Source organism: Bufo bufo, chromosome 11, assembly GCF_905171765.1.
Source record: "Bufo bufo chromosome 11, aBufBuf1.1, whole genome shotgun sequence".
Classification (NCBI taxonomy): domain Eukaryota; kingdom Metazoa; phylum Chordata; class Amphibia; order Anura; family Bufonidae; genus Bufo; species Bufo bufo.
The window spans coordinates 64496934-64511904 of NC_053399.1; positions in this window are offsets into that span (position 1 = coordinate 64496934).

Here is a 14971-nt window from a genome sequence, read left to right on the forward strand (position 1 = left end):
CAGATAGCGGTGCATGCTTTACCCTCTTTCGAGGGAACGCCACGCGGGAAGCCTCTGTGGTCATACTGTCACGGCTGAGGATGGGGGAAACCCTCAGCCGTGAGGTGCCAGGTGTTGATGTAGCTACTCGGCCATGAAGCCACAGGACAGGGAGCAGGTAACCTCCTACAGCGTCCCTACCCTGACCCTAACTCCTAACCTGCATGGGCCGACCTTTAAGGTAGGAGGGCCCATGCGCCGGAACCTCGGAGCCCTATCTTACCCTCCGCAGATCCCTGAGCTAGGAGCTGGGTAAGGCAACCTACTCCTCCTTGACACGGAGGAGCAGGAGCCTCAACGGCCAAGCTGTTGGGAAAAGGGGGACAGAAACAGCAATACGGAAATGGCAGGTGAACAGACATTCAGCAACCTGCCACAGCCCTGCTGACTGGATCCCTAAACAGGCAGGGATCCAGAACCGTTATGCTGCACAAACACATATGAAAATCCCAACAGACAAACTTGCTACAACACACACATAAAGACATAGGCATACATAAAACTTTAACTTAAACCTATACTATGAACTCGAACTCAAACTTAAACTATGACCACAGTGGTGGCTCTCACTGGCGGATGAACAAACACAGGAGGCTGCTATCAGCAAGCATGCTGAAGCAACCTACTGAGCTCTGCAAGAGAGAGGGTCTTTATAGGCCCCAGTGGCCACACCCAAGAATTGGACACACCCAGTGACATCACACACACACTGGGAAGGAAGTTAACCCTTCCAGTAACACAGAAGGGAAAACAAACATACATAAAGGGAAAGTGCACACAATAACTAACAACAAGTGCACACATACACACATCACACAAAACCGCATGCACAACGTAGCAAGCTGCAATGGCACAGCTCCGACTGCTACGCTGCCCATACACACTGTTGCCAGCGGCAACCACAGGTGAGGCAAATACCACAGCCCTCACCTGTGATTGAACACCAAAGAGAACCGCTGACAACCGCATGCGGTTCAGGAGTCACGGTCATAGCCATGGCCGTGACAACATTATAAGCCATGTCACAGTACAAGGCAGGGATGGCTTTTTTGGAGGAATACCCTTACTGAAAATATAATTCGGGGAAAATGCAACGTTTACGGTGAAATGTCTTTGAAATATGTATTCATTTAATTTTACAGGTCCAATAATAAAAATTTTGTACTATGAAACACAGTAACCTAAGATAAGGAAAGGGCAGAGTTATTAAATGGATTTTTTTTTAGCTCTGTATATACAAAAGAAGAGAATGGAGCTGATATCGGTGGTGCCTGGCCTGTTAGTACATCCAGTAATATACTCAACTGTAGATATGGTTCAAACTAAGTTAACCCCTTAGGGACTTAGGGCGTACCGGTACGCCCTGTTTCCAGAGTCCTTAAGGACCCAGGGGGTACCGGTACGTCCTAACTTTAAAATGCGATTGGGGCGCGGCGGAGGTTAATCGGAACAGGATGTCCGCTGAAATCATTCAGCGGGCATCCTGTCACAACGCCGGGGGGGGGGGGGGGGTGACCCCCCCGTGTCGGCGATTCAGACCTGCGGTTTGCGGCTTTTACCTGGTGCGGCAGCGGCGGGTGGCGGTGCCATCGGGTCCCCATGCGGCTGTAGGGGGGACCCGATGGCATGAAAAGCAGTGCGATGCCTAAGGAAGGCATCGCGCCACCTTCCGGTGACGAGCCTGTGAGATCCAGACCCCTGGATCTCACAGGCCGGAAGCTGTATGAGTAATACACACAGTATTACTCATACAGCCAATGCATTCCAATACAGAAGTATTGGAATGCATTGTAAAGGGGATTAGACCCCCAAAAGTTCAAGTCCCAAAGTGGGACAAAAATAAAGTGAAAATAAAGTCTTGGTCTTTATACCAACAGTAATTAGCTTTTTACATACGGGTGTCCATTTACATTATGTAAAGTGCTTATATACAAATGTCAAACCAGTGTGTATGCTCACTGATAATATTAACACAGCCGTGTGCATGTAGACTAAGGTGGCATGAACTACTACCCGTTATTTATTTCCAAATCTAGATAAATATTTGTCTATAATTTCCTGAGATGGTGGTTTTGGAATTGGGGCTATATTTTTTGGTAATGATGTTTGTGTGGACTCCCAATCGCTCTCAATTCTGTTTTCTGCATAAAGAAATCTGTCACGTAGAATTTCTTTCAGGAATTCGTTATAACGCTTGTTCATATAGTATTCTGACCACCCAGGCCTTACGGCCTTTTGAATATTCAATCCGAAAACGTTTTCGGCTTGATTCTTCATTGTCACTTTCAAATGTTCTCAAAGCCACTTGAACTCTTTCTAGATTTCTTTTATGGTCTAGAACAGCCAAAGTAGTCCGTGCCACCATACCATCAAAGTAAAATTGAACACGCTTAGGTCTGTATTTTAGGGCACTTGAATGGAACACTTCTAAGTCGCCGGTGTGGCAGAAGAAAGATAAGTGTTCCAAGTCACGTTGAAGTGATGGGTATTCAATAACAGCTTTTAGTTTAGAAAATGCAGTGGAATCTTCCATTAACCATTTAGTGTGTTGGAGGCCTGGTGGATGATGGCATTTACAGTATGGCCCATCTGCATCCCATTCGTGCACATTCAAAACGTGATGAGCAATAGAATTCCATCTTGCCAATAAATTGGAAGCGTCCCCATTACAATTTCTGGCACACCACCAAAGATGGTTTTTGATAGATTGTATCCATGGAGAAATCTTTTCACAATTTTAGAATTTTGAGACAGCCAGTCGTTTTTGACCAACCAATTTGGCCATATGCCACACATCAAATTGGTGCTTGATGTTCGGATAGTCCTCCCTTACAATTTTTCTAATTGTAACATGTCTGTCTGTTGTTATGATTCTTACTTTTACATGAGAAGACTGTATTCTTTCCAATGTCTTCTTGAAAGCAATTTTCTCCAAGCTCACTGAATTATTTGGGGGTACAATTTGGTCTATAGTAAAATCCACTATTTTACTTGACTCTGTGTCCAACATGGTGTAAACGCAGTATTTGGCTGAAAAGCCAGGGCTATCAGTTTGCCCATCACCAGCAAGGCACAACGCTCGTTGTCCAATCGATGTGATAATATTTTTTCGTTCTTGTTTCCAATGATAATCAATCATAGGGAATATATATCTTCTTTGGTGCCTATAATGGGTATATTTGGATATTGAATAGATGTTCATAACATCAAAAAAATCTTTAATCCTTAAAAAATGGTTTCCACTCAGCAAAATACCGCTTGAGATCAATAAGTTTCCAGCTGGAACTCGATTAACTAGGGGCTGGCTATTCCAAAGGTGTTTGTGGTGACCCTTTGTGCATCTCACATCCACATTTATAGCAGAACCATATTGTCTAACACCAATATGCGTTATTTCATGACCACATGTCTTACAATACTGGCATGGAATCATACTAATTAGTTTTTTCAGACAACTATAAAAAACTATAAATTTAGGCTTAAAAATTTATAAATTTGGATTAAAAAAATCAGTATCTTCGTCATCACTGTTGTCAGAAAGGTCACTTAGAATTTCGTCTTCTTCAATATCAGAATCTTCCATTGGTATATCAAAGTACTCTTGATTTGTTTCAATAGACTCTTTTTCAACAGGTTGCACTACTCCTTCCATCCAATCCAGTTTTTTAACAACCGAAGATGGTGCTTTCTGAACCGGTGAACTATTATGAATGGCCGGGCATACCGGTGTGCAGCATACACTCATTGGGGTAGAAGTAAAAACAGGTTCATCTGGGCTTATTAAACACCTATGACGAGGAGATGTTTGTGGAATGGCAAAATGTGAATCATTGAGATCTGTATTTGATATTGACACAGTATCAAAACCAATCCTTTTTTCACAGTGTGATTGTGAATCAACAGTTTCCATCGAAGATAATGCACTTTTATCTAACCAGTTGTCATTATTGTTAGCAATGTACTTGTTGTAAAGATCCTCACCTGACGGTAACATTTCGACAGTTTCAATTTCTTCAAGATGACCTTTTTTTCTCATTCTCTCTTTTTTGGGGAAATCATATGAGTCTGTCAACAGCTTGCAAGTTGTCCCACGATTATTTTTTTTTCCTTTGCATGTTTGAGTCCTACAAATACTTTTTTGTCCTCGTACCAGTATAGGTCAGTGTTTGTAGAATTATCCTTTGTTTTGATGTTACTGCATGCAGTATTTCCAGCAGCGGTTCTAGGATTTGAAAATATGGGCAACTGGAGAGATATGGTTTCACCAATCGATAGTCCCGATAACACTATGTTACTGCCTAATGTTGATCTATTTGGATCCATGTCAACTCTCTCTGTTTGGGTTACTCGTTTTCTTTTTCGTGGCCTGTTTTCTCCAACGTTTTCATTTTTTTTCGAAGGGTGTTTCTTGTGATACCCCAATTAGATTTTCCGTAGTCAACGTCTTTAGGTCTGGAAAAATTGTTGGTAGAGCATGTGGAAATAGTATTTTTCTTGCACTTCCATCTTGAAATACCAAATAATCAAAGTGACGGGACATAGTCTATAGCGGTCGGTTTGTTTTCCCAAAAATATTTTTTCTACCCAGTCTTCCAAATCTTGAAAATATTGGGGTTCTTGCAATAGCCAACGGCGAATTAAATCTTTGTCTTTAGGGAAAACATGCATAATAATATTTAGGTTGTTTTTTTCCATGTATTACCGCAAACAGGTGATGATGCAGGATGGCATGGCTTGAGATGGAAATACACTATCAAATGAAATAGAAAAATTATTATTGACCATGCAACTTGTGATACAGGCCAAAAACGAAAAAAAAAAAAAAAAATTTATTATATTTTTTTTTAATGAGGGCAATTGGTAGAAAATCATAAAGTGGTAAATGAAACGTATCTAATACATAGTAACATGGTTTATAAGGCAGAAAAAAATACATCTGTCCATCCGGTTTACAGCCTGTTATCCAGCAAATTGATCACGAGGAAGGCAAAAAACCAACTGTGAGGTAGAAGCCAATTTTCCAGACTTTAGGGGAGAAAATTCATTCCCGACTCCAATCAGGCAATCAGAATCAATCCCTGGATAAACAACCCATCTCTAGTAGCTATAACCTGTAATATTATTACACTCCAGAAATACATCCAGACCCCTCTTGAACTGTTTTAGTGAACTCACCATCACCACCTCCTCAGGCAGAGAGCTCCATAGTCTCACTGCTGTTACCGTAAAGACTGGCAGAGGAACGGTCCGGCTACAGCAGTGCTGTACCTGAACCGACATCCCCCTCATCTAACAACTGTTCAAACTTGTTGTGGTGTGTCATATCAGGGCTAGCCTCCCTGGTACTCTTCCCTCTACCCCGCTTTCTAAATGTGATCCAGCTTGCTAACTCACTCTCCTGAGCCCCATCGCTACCACCCTCCCTCACATCTACCCCATAGAGTGCTTGCTCAAGTGAGCAGCAACCTTTTTTTTTAAATTGTTAACGCCTCTCAGTGAGGAAACTCGCCCGTTTAGATACTCTACTTGCGATTCCAAAGGGGTAATTTGCTCACATTTTGAACAAATATATGCACCCTCGAACAGCTGTTCCAGTACTGCATACATTAGACAAGATGTGCACTGGACTGCGCTGTCAATAATGGAACACATACCAGCTCTGTGCAACACGCATCACGGATCAAATCACTTGAGTGGGTCCACAATAACAGATATGTTTTGTGTTGTTGAACGGAGGCACATATCGGAACACCATGGAACTACTATGGAGTGCTTCAGTGTTGTTTCTGTTCGTGCTTCCGCAACGAAAAAAAAATAAAAAGTAAATATTTTGTGCGTATCGGACAGGTTGCGGACCCGTTCAAGTTGAATTGGTCTCCTTCCATCACGGTAGTGGGACGTAAATTGCAGTCCCCAATGCATGGAACGAAACAACAACGTCCATGTGAATGTGGCCTAAGGCTATTGGAACAAGATGACATTAGTCAAGTGCCAAGTTTGGTACAACCACACTGCAAGATGTGTCCCGTAACACTTATGTAATACATAATTATCAGAAACTAATTGGTGAGGACAATCAATGTAGGTTCACACGGTGTTATATCATGAGCTGGGAAAGTAACTTGATAGTCGCACAGTAATCGTACTCACATCAATATTTTACAATTATCGTGTGGTAATTACATCATGTAAAAAATCACATTGCAACAACATTCCATAAAAATTTTAAATGTTTTTTTTTAGAGCGGACATCATTACTGCAAATTTATGTGGCATGTAGTTCTAGCAGGATATATCAAAGTGCAACACACCATTCACAGCCCTTTGAAAATATGACAAGCAAGATTTATTGCTGTGTAGTTATTCCATTGTCGTTTTGTGAATAACGTTTTTCTGTGAATACTATATTTTTGATGGTATGTAATCATAAAAAATATAGCTATTATGGATGCACATAAATTATTATTTTTTTAATTATATTTCCCTTATTATTATTTACTGATATTACTTACAGGAGAATTTATAATGACAAACAGATAAATGCTATTGCAGATAATTTGCCCCTGAATCTGTTTCCTTTCACATGAATTGATTTATCTGCGCTCTTCTATCCTAGCCTGCTTCCTTGTCGTCACATGACAAGTTCATCTGCCATCCATAACCTGGACTGACAAGCGCAGGAGAAATAACAAGCGTGTGGGCGCAGAGAGTTCTTCTCAGATAAAAAAAAAACACAGGATGGACGAAAGGAATCCATTGCGCATGCGCGAAAATGCGCAAGCCCGTGAGTCAGGTCAGGCTGCGTAGAAAAAAAAGAGGAGGATAGCGCGCAAGCGCGGCCACTGCTCCGGTGTCGCTGGGGTGGCCGTATCTACTAACAACCGGCAGTAAACTAAGCTAAAAAAAGAAGGTCAAATATAGAAGAAAGGAGGAGGATTCACTAATAACATCTATTGGGTAAGTTGATGGTGGTGTCAAAAAATACACAATTAGGCATACTTCAAAACATGGGATAACCCCTTTAAGGGGTTAAATAAGGTATAAATAAGGCTCCTGGTCCAGATAGATTACATTGCTGTGCCCCTGTTTACATAATTTTTTTTTAAGATTCTCTAGGTACTAGTACAGTGCCAAGTGACTGGCGCAAGGCAAATGTGGTGCCTATATTCAAAAAGAGGTCTAGGTCCTTCACAGGTAATTTGCACAACTTCTGTTGTGGGGAAAATGATTGAAGGACTCTTAAGGGACTATAGACAGGAGTATGCGACTGTAATTAATATCATTAGTACAGTCGTGGCCAAAAGTTTTGAGAATTACATAAATATTGGAAATTGGAAAAGTTGCTGCTTAGGTTTTTATAATAGCAATTTGCATATACTCCAGAATGTTATTAAGAGTGATCAGATGAATTGCTTCTTTGCCATGAAAATTAGCTTAATCCCCAAAAAAACTTTCCACTGCATTTTATTGCTGTTATTAAAGGACCTGCTGAGATCATTTCAGTAATCGTCTTGTTAACTCAGGTGAGAATGTTGACTAGCACAAGGCTGGAGATCATTATGTCAGGCTGATTGGGTTAAAATGGCAGACTTGACATGTTAAAAGGAGGGTGATGCGTGAAATCATTGTTCTTCCATTGTTAACCATGGTGACCTGCAAAGAAATGCGTTGCATAAAAATGGCTTCACAGGCAAGGATATTGTGGCTACTAAGATTGCACCTCAATCAACAATTTATAGGATCATCAAGAACTTCAAGGAAAGAGGTTCAATTCTTGTTAAGAAGGCCTCAGGGCATCCAAGAAAGTCCAGCAAGCGCCAGGATCATCTTCTAAAGAGAATTCAGCTGCGGGATCGGAGTGCCACCAGTGCAGAGCTTGCTCAGGAATGGCAGCAGGCAGGTGTGAGCGCATCTGCATGCACAGTGAGGCAAAGACTTTTGCAAGATGGCCTGGTGTCAAGAAGGGCAGCAAAGAAGCCACTTCTCTCCAAAAAAAACATCAGGGACAGACTGATCTTCTGCAGAAAGTTTGGTGAATGGACTGCTGAGGACTGGGGCAAAGTCATATTCTCCGATGAAGCCTCTTTCCGATTGTTTGGGGCATCTGGAAAAAGGCTTGTCCGGGGAAGAAAAGGTGAGCGCTACCATCAGTCCTGTGTCATGCCAACAGTAAAGCATCCTGAGACCATTCATGTGTGGGGTTGCTTCTCATCCAAGGGAGTGGGCTCACTCACAATTTTGCCCAAAAACACAGCCATGAATAAAGAATGGTACCAAAACACCATCCAACAGCAACTTCTTGCAACAATCCAACAACAGTTTGGTGAAGAACAATGCATTTTCCAGCACGATGGAGCACAGTGCCATAAGGCAAAAGTGATAACTAAGTGGCTCGGGGACCAAAACGTTGACATTTTGGGTCCATGTCCTGGAAACTCCCCAGATCTTAATACCATTGAGAACTTGTGGTCAATCCTCAAGAGGCGGGTGGACAAACAAAAACCCACTAATTCTGACAAACTCCAAGAAGTGATTATGAAAGAATGGGTTGCTAATAGGGATGAGCGAACCCGTACCGAATTTTGGGGTGTCCGTGACACGGACCCGAACCCGAACATTTTCGTAAAAGTCCGGGTTCGAGTTCGGTGTTCGGCACTTTCTTGGCGCTTTTTGAAAGGCTGCAAAGCAGCCAATCAACAAGCATCATACTACTTGCCCCAAGAGGCCATCACAGCCATGCCTACTATTGGCATGGCTGTGATTGGCCAGTGCAGCATGTGACCCAGCCTCTATATAAGCTTGGGTCACGTAGCGCTGCACGTCACTCTGCTGATACAAGTGTAGGGAGAGGTTGCAGCTGCGACGTTAGGGCGAGATTAGGCAGTGATTAACTCCTCCAAAAGACTTCATTCAGTGATCGATCTACAGCTGTGGATCATTGAACTGCTGCTATTCAATTGCTAACTGTTTTTATGCTGCCCAGAGCGTTTTTCAGTCACTTTTTTCTGGGGTGATCGGCGGCCATTTTGTGGCTTGTGGTGCTCCAGCACAAGCTGCCACCAAGTACATTTAACCATCAATAGTGTGGTTATTTTTTGCTATATCCTACATCAGGGTCAAGCTGTCATCAAGTGCAATTCACCATCAATAGTGTGGTTATTTTTTGGCCATATACTACATCAGGGGCAAGCTGAGCCTGTCACCCAAGTGCATTTAACCATCAATAGTGTGGTTATTTTTTGCTATATCCTACATCAGGGTCAAGCTGTCATCAAGTGCATTTAACCATCAATGGTGTGGTTATTTTTTGGCCATATACTACATCAGGGGCAAGTTGAGCCTGTCACAAGGTGCATTTAACCATCAATAGTGTGGTTATTTTTTGGCCATATACTACATCAGGGGCAAGCTGAGCCTGTCACCCAAGTGCATTTAACCATCAATAGTGTGGTTATTTTTTGGCTATATCCTACATCAGGGTCAAGCTGTCATCAAGTGCATTTAACTATCAATAGTGTGGTTATTTTTTGGCCATATACTACATCAGGGGCAAGTTGAGCCTGTCACCCAGCGCCTAAAAAATAGGCCTCACATTTATATTCATCCAAATCTGTCATTACTGTTTTAGCTGGTCAAGTTATTTAGTGTCCGTCAAAGCACAGTTTTTGTTCTGGGTTGAAATACAATTCCCAATTTTGCAATTCTCAAAATTAGTGGTTTCTGCTGTATCAGGCCTACTTTAAATCTATCCCTAAAAGGGTATATTAGATTCAAGGTGCTGATAGGGTAATTCTCAAGAACTTCACACACACGCTACAGTGCAGATCCAAGTCTAATTCTGTGATTAAACGTATACCTGTCACCCAACGCCTAAAAAATAGGCCTCACATTTATATTCATCCAAATCTGTCATTACTGTTTTAGCTGGTCAAGTTATTTAGTGTCCGTCAAAGCACAGTTTTTGTTCTGGGTTGAAATACAATTCCCAATTTTGCAATTCTCAAAATTAGTGGTTTCTGCTGTATCAGGCCTACTTTAAATCTATCCCTAAAAGGGTATATTAGATTCAAGGTGCTGATAGGGTAATTCTCAAGAACTTCACACACACGCTACAGTGCAGATCCAAGTCTAATTCTGTGATTAAACGTATACCTGTTACCCAGCGCCTATAAAATAGGCCTCACATTTATATTCATCCAAATCTGTCATTACTGTTTTAGCTGGTCAAGTTATTTAGTGTCCGTCAAAGCACAGTTTTTGTTCTGGGTTGAAATACAATTCCCAATTTTGCAATTCTCAAAATTAGTGGTTTCTGCTGTATCAGGCCTACTTTAAATCTATCCCTAAAAGGGTATATTAGATTCAAGGTGCTAATAGGGTAATTCTCAAGAACTTCACACACACGCTACAGTGCAGATCCAAGTCTAATTCTGTCCGTAAACGTATACCTGTCACCCACCGCCTAAATAATAGGCCTCAAATTTATATTCAGCTAAATCTGTCATTACTGGTGTGCCTGTATTAGTGTAATACGGTACCTAAATAGATAGACAGATAGTGTTAGGTGTTTGTAAAAAAAGGCCTGAATTTGAATTCAATACATTGGCCCGAATAATATTTTTCTTATTGTGGTGAACGGTAACAATGAGGAAAACATCTAGTAAGGGACGCGGACGCGGACATGGTCTGGTGCTGGGAGAGGACGTGGCCGTTCTGCAACAGCCACACGTCCTAGTGTACTAACTACCTCAGGTCCCAGTAGCCGCCAGAATTTACAGCCATATTTGGTGGGGCCCAATGCCGTTCTAAGGATGGTAAGGCCTGAGCAGGTACAGGCATTAGTCAATTGGGTGGCCGACAGTGCATCCAGCACGTTCACATTATCTCCCACCCAGTCTTCTGCAGAAAGCGCACAGATGGCGCATGAAAACCAAGCCCATCAGTCTGTCACATCACCCCCATGCATATCAGGAAAACTGTCTGAGCCTCAAGTTATGCAGCAGTCTCTTATGCTGTTTGAAGACTCTGCTGGCAGGGTTTCCCAAGGGCATCCACCTAGCCCTTCCCCAGGGGTGGAAGAGATAGAATGCACTAACGCACAACCACTTATGTTTCCTGATGATGAGGACATGGGAATACCACCTCAGCACGTCTCTGATGATAACGAAACACAGGTGCCAACTGCTGCGTCTTTCTGCAGTGTGCAGACTGAACAGGAGGTCAGGGATCAAGACTGGGTGGAAGACGATTCAGGGGACGATGAGGTCCTAGACCCCACATGGAATGAAGGTCGTGCCACTGACTTTCACAGTTCGGAGGAAGAGGCAGTGGTGAGACCAAGCCAACAGCGTAGCAAAAGACAAAGAGGGAGCAGTGGGCAAAAGCAGAACACCCGCAGCCAAGAGACTCTGCCTGCTACTGACCGCCGCCATCTGGGACCGAGCACCTCAAAGGCAGCTTCAAGGAGTTCTCTGGCATGGCACTTCTTCAAACAATGTGCTGACGACAAGACCCGAGTGGTTTGCACGCTGTGCCATCAGAGCCTGAAGCGAGGCATTAACGTTCTGAACATTAGCACAACCTGCATGACCAGGCACCTGCATGCAAAGCATGAACTGCAGTGGAGTAAACACCTTAAAAACAAGGAAGTCACTCAGGCTCCCCCTGCTACCTCTTCTGCTGCTGCCGCCTCGGCCTCTTCTGCTGCTGCCGCCGCCTCGGCCTCTTCCTCCGCCTCTGTAAGAACGTTGGCACCTGCCGCCCAGCAAACATGGGATGTACCACCAACACCACCACCTGCGTCACCAAGCATCTCAACCATGTCACACGGCAGCGTTCAGCTCTCCATCTCACAAACATTTGAGAGAAAGCGTAAATTCCCACCTAGCCACCCTCGATCCCTGGCCCTAAATGCCAGCATTTCTAAACTACTGGCCTATGAAATGCTGTCATTTAGGCTGGTGGACACAGACAGCTTCAAACAGCTCATGTCGCTTGCTGTCCCACAGTATGTTGTTCCCAGCCGGCACTACTTCTCCAAGAGAGCCGTGCCTTCCCTGCACAACCAAGTATCCGATAAAATCAAGTGTGCACTGCGCAACACCATCTGTGGCAAGGTCCACCTAACCACAGATACGTGGACCAGTAAGCACGGCCAGGGACGCTATATCTCCCTAACTGCACACTGGGTAAATGTAGTGGCGGATGGGCCCCAGGCGGAGAGCTGTTTGGCGCACGTCCTTCCGCCGCCAAGGATCGCAGGGCAACGTTCTTTGCCTCCTGTCTCCTCCTCCTCCTACTCGGCTTCCTCCTCCTCTTCTTCCACCTGCTCATCCAGTCAGCCACACACCTTCACCACCAACTTCAGCACAGCCCTGGGTAAACGTCAGCAGGCCGTTCTGAAACTCATATGTTTGGGGGACAGGCCCCACACCGCACAGGAGTTGTGGGGGGGGGGTATAGAACAACAGACTGACGAGTGGTGTGCGATAATGGGCGAAATCTCATTGCAGCTCTGGGACTAGCCGGTTTGACGCACATCCCTTGCCTGGCGCATGTGCTGAATTTGGTGGTGCAGAAGTTCATTCACAACTACCCCGACATGTCAGAGCTGCTGCATAAAGTGCGGGCCGTCTGTTCGCGCTTCCGGCGTTCACATCCTGCCGCTGCTCGCCTGTCTGCGCTACAGCGTAACTTCGGCCTTCCCGCTCACCGCCTCATATGCGATGTGCCCACCAGGTGGAACTCCACCTTGCACATGCTGGACAGACTGTGCGAGCAGCAGCAGGCCATAGTGGAGTTTCAGCTGCAGCACGTACGGATCAGTCGCACTGCGGAACAGCACCATTTCACCACCAATGACTGGGCCTCCATGCGAGACCTGTGTGCCCTGTTGCGCTGTTTCGAGTACTCCACCAACATGGCCAGTGGCGATGACGCCGTTATCAGCGTTACAATACCACTTCTATGTCTCCTTGAAAAAACACTTAGGGCGATGATGGAAGAGGAGGTGGCCCAGGAGGAGGAGGAAGAGGGGTAATTTTTAGCACTTTCAGGCCAGTCTCTTCGAAGTGACTCAGAGGGAGTTTTTTTGCAACAGCAGAGGCCAGGTACAAATGTGGCCAGACAGGGCCCACTACTGGAGGACGAGGAGGACGAGGATGAGGAGGAGGTGGAGGAGGATGAGGATGAAGCATGTTCACAGCGGGCTGGCACCCAACGCAGCTCGGGCCCATCACTGGTGCGTGGCTGGGGGGAAACGCAGGACGATGACGATACGCCTCCCACAGAGGACAGCTTGTCCTTACCTCTGGGCAGCCTGGCACACATGAGCGACTACATGCTGCAGTGCCTGCGCAACGACAGCAGAGTTGCCCACATTTTAACGTGTGCGGACTACTGGGTTGCCACCCTGCTGGATCCACGGTACAAAGACAATGTGCCCACCTTACTTCATGCACTGGAGCGTGATAGTAAGATGCGCGAGTACAAGCGCACGTTGGTAGACGCGCTACTGAGAGCATTCCCAAATGTCACAGGGGAACAAGTGGAAGCCCAAGGCGAAGGCAGAGGAGGAGCAAGAGGTCGCCAACGCAGCTGTGTCACGGCCAGCTCCTCTGAGGGCAGGGTTAGCATGGCAGAGATGTGGAAAAGTTTTGTCACCACGCCACAGCTAACTGCACCACCACCTGATACGGAACGTGTTAGCAGGAGGCAACATTTCAATAACATGGTGGAACAGTACCTGTGCACACCCCTCCACGTACTGACTGATGGTTCGGCCCCATTCAACTTCTGGGTCTCCAAATTGTCCACGTGGCCAGAGCTAGCCTTTTATGCCTTGGAGGTGCTGGCCTGCCCGGCGGCCAGCGTTTTGTCTGAACGTGTATTCAGCACGGCAGGGGGCGTCATTACAGACAAACGCAGCCGCCTGTCTACAGCCAATGTGGACAAGCTGACGTTCATAAAAATGAACCAGGCATGGATCCCACAGGACCTGTCCATCCCTTGTGCAGATTAGACATTAACTACCTCCCCTTAACAATATATTATTGTACTCCAGGGCACTTACTTCCTCATTCAATCCTTTTTTTATTTTCATTTTACCATTATATTGCGGGGCAACCCAAAGTTGAATGAACCTCTCCTCTGTCTGGGTGCCGGGGCCTAAAAATATCTGACAGTGGCCTGTTCCAGTGGTGGGTGACATGAAGCCTGATTCTCTGCTATGACATGAAGACTGATTCTCTGCTGACATGAAGCCAGATTCTATGTTATGGGACCTCTCTCCTCTGTCTGGGTGCCGGGGCCTAAATTATATGACAATGGACTGTTCCAATGTTGGGTGACGTGAAGCATGATTCTCTGCTATGACATGAAGACTGATTCTCTGCTGACATGAAGCCTGAATCTCTGCTATGGGACCTCTCTCCTCTGCCTGGGTGCCTGGGCCTAAATATCTGACAATGGACTGTTCCAGTGGTGGGTGACGTGAAGACTGATTCTCTGCTATGACATGAAGACTGATTCTCTGCTGACATGAAGCCAGATTCTCTGCTATGGGACCTCTCTCCTCTGCCTGGGTGCCTGGGCCTAAATATCTGACAATGGACTGTTCCAGTGGTGGGTGACGTGAAGCCTGATTCTCTGCTATGACATGAAGCCTGATTCTCTGCTATGACATGAAGACTGATTCTCTGCTGACATGAAGCCAGATTCTATGTTATGGGACCTCTCTCCTCTGTCTGGGTGCCGGGGCCTAAATATCTGACAATGTACTGTTCCAGTTTTGGGTGACGTGAAGCCTGATTCTCTGCTATGACTTGAAGACTGATTCTCTGCTGACATGAAGCCTGATTCTCTGCTATGGGACCTCTCTCCAATTGATATTGGTTAATTTTTATTTATTTTATTTTTATTTTTATTAATTTCC